This window comes from Coturnix japonica, unplaced genomic scaffold (genome assembly GCF_054131305.1).
Source record: "Coturnix japonica strain WE unplaced genomic scaffold, WE-NBRP24 Scf071, whole genome shotgun sequence".
Classification (NCBI taxonomy): Eukaryota; Metazoa; Chordata; class Aves; order Galliformes; family Phasianidae; genus Coturnix; species Coturnix japonica.
In genome coordinates this window covers 51,980-57,276 of record NW_028188974.1, presented here as the reverse complement: position 1 = coordinate 57,276, position 5,297 = coordinate 51,980, and the positions used below count along the sequence as shown (strand labels likewise).

The 5,297-nt window shown below is 52.5% G+C and overlaps 1 non-coding gene across 1 annotated transcript; it reads left to right on the top strand.

The window, feature by feature from the left end:
* Window positions 1-1,649: 1,649 nt before the first annotated feature.
* Window positions 1,650-1,840, top strand: LOC146751601 (U2 spliceosomal RNA). The gene has a single exon (XR_014941333.1). It is a non-coding gene; the product is annotated as a U2 spliceosomal RNA (small nuclear RNA).
* Window positions 1,841-5,297: the final 3,457 nt, after the last annotated feature.

Below are 5,297 nucleotides of genomic sequence, written 5' to 3'. Positions count from 1 at the left end.
ATCCCATGAGATTCAACTGCTCATTTCAATTCAGAACAGCGCTATCTGAAAATTTCTAAGTGCTCCCATATTTCACACTGTGAGATAACAAAGTGCATTTTCAATTTTTGTCCTTTCTTATGCACTCAGTTTATCAGCTCTGTAGTGTTTGACCAACAATGTTGTATACATGCATGTCTCTTATTCTGTCATCTGTAACTTGGGTGGCTCAGCTGCCCTCAGCTGCCAGGAGGACTTTCTATTTGTGCCTAATTCAAAACATAGCACAAAACAAACATCAGTTTTCCTCCAATCTTGCCAGCAATCCAGTAGTTTTGTAAGACATTGCCGAAATGAGAAAAGAAGAGGAGAGGAGAGGAGAGGAGAGGAGAGGAGAGGAGAGGAGAGGAGAGGAGAGGAGAGGAGAGGAGAGGAGAGGAGAAAGGAAAAAAAGAGAAAAGTGACAGACACATTTCTTCATTTCCGGTATCCTCCACTTTTGGATGATGCTCCTGATGACCTGGGTGGCTGTCACGCCATGTTGTGCTGCTGAACCAGTCCTGCTCCCCTTCCTGCACAGTGTCCCACTGGTTTTCATCATCCAAACTTTACTGATTGAAACTAACAGCTCTTAGGGTGTAAATTCCCATTGATATGCATGTGGATCTCAGTATCAGTGGTAATGAATAATAACAATGATTCACTATGGCTAGTAAAAAGCCACTGAGTGTGCAGGATGCCGAGGCCAAGGCTTATCAGGCTTTCTTTGATATAGATGTGATGATGAAAACAAGGGCTAGGAAATAATTTCAAATTTAAATTACAATGAGGTACATAAGAATGCAAGTGAAACAGGAAACATAAGGATATAAATACATATTTTCCATTTAACAATAATTTCTGCAGGTGATGTCTGAGCTTCTCACTGCACAGAAGGGCCGAAGACGTGACTGCAGCCATCCGTAACAGCAGTGCTGCGTGAAGGGTTAGTTCAGCTCGCGCAGCGCGCACACACAGTGACACTGCGCAGCACTGATGGCAGTGTAATGAAATTAAACGGGACAGGCTGCACAGCTGGGCTGGACCAAGTGCCGGGTCTGCACTTCGGCCACAACAACCCCGGGCAGCGCTGCAGGCTCGGGGCGCAGTGGAAGGAAGACTCCCAAGATTTCCATTCTTTGCCCTTATTTTCCATTGTCATCTTTTTTCCCCCCATTTTCCACTCTTACCCCCGGTTTTCAGACACTCTCCCCAGTTTTGCTCTATTTTCCCCTGGTTTTCCCCCCATTCTCATCCTGGAGCCCGTTGGTGCTGACGGCACATCCCTGTCCCAGCTGCAGCGCTGTGTCAATGAGGGGCGGGGTCAGAGCTGGGGGCGGAGCCGGCGGAGTAGCGACCAATGAGAGTGAGGGACGGACTGTGGGCGGGGCTTGAGTGGAGGGGCGTGTCCATGCTAATCAGAGCCGCGGGGGTCGCCGAGAGCGCTCCGCCACGATGAACCGGGGCTCGGTGGAGCCGCTGTCGGGGACAGAGCGGGAACGGCACCGGCGGAGCGGGGTGGGAGCGGGGCGGGGGAGGAGGCGGAGGGGGCGGGGCGGGCGGCGGGTGCGCGACCGTGAGGTGTCGGGGGTGCGCGTGGGGGCGGGTGGTGTGCGGGCGGCGCTACGGGTATCGCTTCTCGGCCTTTTGCCTAAGATCAAGTGTAGTATCTGTTCTTATCAGTTTAATATCTGATACGTCCTCGATGAGAGGACTTTATATTAAACGGATTTTTGGGTGCGGGAGTTGGACCCGGAGCTTGCTCCCTCCGCTCCGCGCATCGTCCCGGTATGGCAGTACTTCCGCGCACGGTGCACCTCCCCCGGGGGGAGCGTGGTGGTGAAAGGCAGAGCTGGGCCCTGTGCTGGGTTGGGGGTGCAGTGATGGCCGGGATGAGGGCAGGGAGGGCAGCTCAGTCAGTTCCACATGGCGCCGAATTGCTGCGAGTGTGGATCTGCCTGGGGGGAGCGAGGCCCTGCACAGGGATCTGGACAGGCTGCACAGCTGGGCTGAACCAACGGGATGAGGTTCAACAAGAGCAAATGCCGGGTCCTGCACTTTGGCCACAACCACCCCGGGCAGCGCTACAGGCTTGGGGCGGAGTGGCTGGAGGATTGTGTGGAGGAAACGGACCTGGGGGTATTGATGGATGCTGCTGGCCTGAACATGAGCCGACAGTGTGCCCGGGTGGCCAAGAAGGACAACGGCATCCTGCCCTGTATAGAAACAGTGCTGCCAGCAGGAGCAGAGACGTGATTGTCTGTACTGGCCGCACTGGTGCGGCCACACCTCGAATTCTCTCTCCAGACACTGAGGGCCTGGAACGTGTTCAGAGGAGGGCTACAAAGCTGATGAGGGGTCTGGAGCACAATGGGGCCATATGAGGAGAGGCTGAGGGAGCTGGGAATATTCAGCCTGGAGAAGAGGAGGCTCAGGGGAGACCTGATTGCTCTCTATAACTAACTGAAGGGAGGCTGCAGTGAGCTGGGGGTTGGCCTCTTATCAGTCATAGGACCAGAAGGAATGGTTTCAAGCTGTGGCAGAGGAGGTTCAGGCTGGACATTAGGAAGTATTACTTCTCAGAAAGGGTGGCCAGGCACTGGAATGGACTGCCCAGGGAGGTGGTGGAGTCACTGACCACAGGAGTGTTCAAGAAATGTTTGGATGTTTTGTTGAGGGATATGATTTAGCTGGGAAGTATTGGTGATGGTTGGACTGGATGATCTTCTAGGTCCTTTCCAACCTTAATAATTCTGTGATTCTGTGACTTTCAGGGAGTCAGGGCCCAGCCAAGGGAGGTCGTGCCCTGTCTCCCCATCACCAAAGATCTCAGGGCATGAGAAAAATCGCTTTCCTCTGCAGAGGTGAGCTCTGAGCAGCCCCTCACAACTGGAGCAGAGAGAAAAGATGGAGCCCAAGTGTGGCCCTTAGGAGGATGGGGCTTTTCTTCAGGGCAGCTCTCCTCTTGATCCGACAAATTCACACTCTTCTTCTCCAGGTCAAAGCTCTGCAAAGAAGTAGGACAAGAAAACGCTGAAGAGCATGACAGGTACACTGCTACAGTTCTATCAAATTCAGGCTAAAGCAGCACAAGCTCTTCAGAAGGTCAGCACCTTCCCCCTGCCCACCTAGATATGAGCGGCACACAAACCCTGTGCTGTCAGCATAAGGCAAATCTTCCAGTTCCTGTGAAGTTTTCACCCTTCAGTACAGGCTTTCAACAAGGGGTTGAGCTGTTAACCACCTCAGGCTGCACTCCCTGCACTCCTCCTCCTCCTTTCTTACCTACAGTTCTTGCATGACCTCATCCATGAGATCTCCTGAATTCTGTTTGTAAGTAACTGCCAGCTTGATGGTGTCATTGAAGAGCTGACAAGGAAGAACACTTTGTCACTCAAAGCAAAGAATGATGGGATTCTTTAATATATGGAAATTGTTCCCACACCCCACAGGGAAAAACCCTCAACTCTATAACTGCTTACAGTCAGTGAGACCACCCCACGTACCAAAGAGAGGCACTACCCCATTTCCCACCCCGTGCTTATAGCAGTCTCCATGTCCCTGGGCTGTACAGCTGTGATTTACCTTCACTACGTTGGTGCCATCTGCAGCAGACACAAAATAAAAGGGTGTCACGGAGTCCTCTCTAGAGCTCACTCCGGGACAGTGGGAACAAACCCAGGGGAGCAGGAACAAAAGTGCCCCCCTTTCTCTAGCGGCACTGCACGGCATGGCACGCACGGCACGGCCCAACCACGTGTGTTTCGGGAAAGGGGAAGGCAAGGGAGATTGTGATTGGGTCTAAAAAATAATGAAGGAGGAAAAAGGTGATCTGAGAACGAACGGCAGTTTAATAACCTAATAACGTTAAACAACAACAAGAGAGTTTCAACAAAGAGAATACCAAGTCCCCAGTCTCACCGATGGAGCTGTAGAAGGCGGGAAGCTCCGACCGTGTTGTCTCCTCGTAGGGAGCTGGGCCAGCAACCCCATCCCGTTCCCCACTTCCCCTACAGTGCCCCTCCCCACATGAACATTTAAGGCAGTCCACAGAAAAAAAACTTGTCCCCTTTACTCTCATTATTAGGCATGGTGTTCTGATGTGGAATACCAACATCAATCAAATTACAAAACCATAACAAAGAGCAAACTGAACTTTGAGTGAAGCTGAAGCTTTTCTGGGTCATCTTCATATCTGTTGAGGGGAAAAAAGAAATGGAGAAATAGTAAAGCACTGGTATAGAAAGAATGGCGACAAATACAGGGATGGTGGAACATGTGTGGACCAGACCCTAAAGCAGCGACCAAGGCCCCCCCTTTGCAGTACAAAGCCATGCGGGTCCTCCACAAAAGTGAGAGGGTTTTAAAAGCTATGGCATCAGCACACAGCTGGCAAGAAGATACAGACAGGAACGGGCTCTTGTTGCTTTATTTGTGGTGCTTGATGCAGCCTGGAGGAAAGGCTCATATGAGTGGGATGGATCTTGCCCTAAGCTCTACCACTGAACCCAATGAACTGCCCTACTCCTGGCTATTTATTTGGTACCATAGAGCCCGGAGGGACCAACACTAAACGATGCGCCTGGGCCCAACAGAAGCACGACATCCCTTCACAGCCGGATAAAAGAGAACAACGTCACAGTCCCGAGGAGCTTCAAGAGGCAAAACCCATCAATTGTATTGGCGGCCGCCAGGAGCCCCCGGCACCGGCCGGACATGGGGGGACGCGCGGCAACGCTCTTGGATTTGGCCACGGCACTGCCGCCCAGAGCGATGATCTGCACGGCCTCAGCCCGGGGCTCAGCCCGGGGCTGCTCCGCCGCCTCCGCCATCGCTCCAACGCTGCGTCCCCGCCGCGCGATGCATTGCGTCATCACCCTCGCGACGTCGCACTCTGATAACGTCATCACCAGCGCGACGTCCCGTGGAGTTGAAAGGCGGGATCAGAGCTGAGGGCGGAGCCTGCGGAGTAGCGACCAATGAGAGGGAGGGACGGGTGGTGGGCGGGGCTTAAGTGGAGGGGCGTGTCCATGCTAATCAGAGCCTGATCTGTCACGGTTTGAACTAAAAATCCACCTGCGTCCGTGACAGGGGGCCGTGGGCCCCGGAGGGGCCCTAGGCCGAAAGGAAAAAGTTAATTAGGAAAAGAAAACAGCGGCAACGATCTAAGGAGGCACACTTATTTACTAAATACTATATCGAAATACAGGATAACCCAATATAATACAATATAATTGAAAATTGAGCTAACGAATCAAGCAAAATAGGAGAGAGAATGA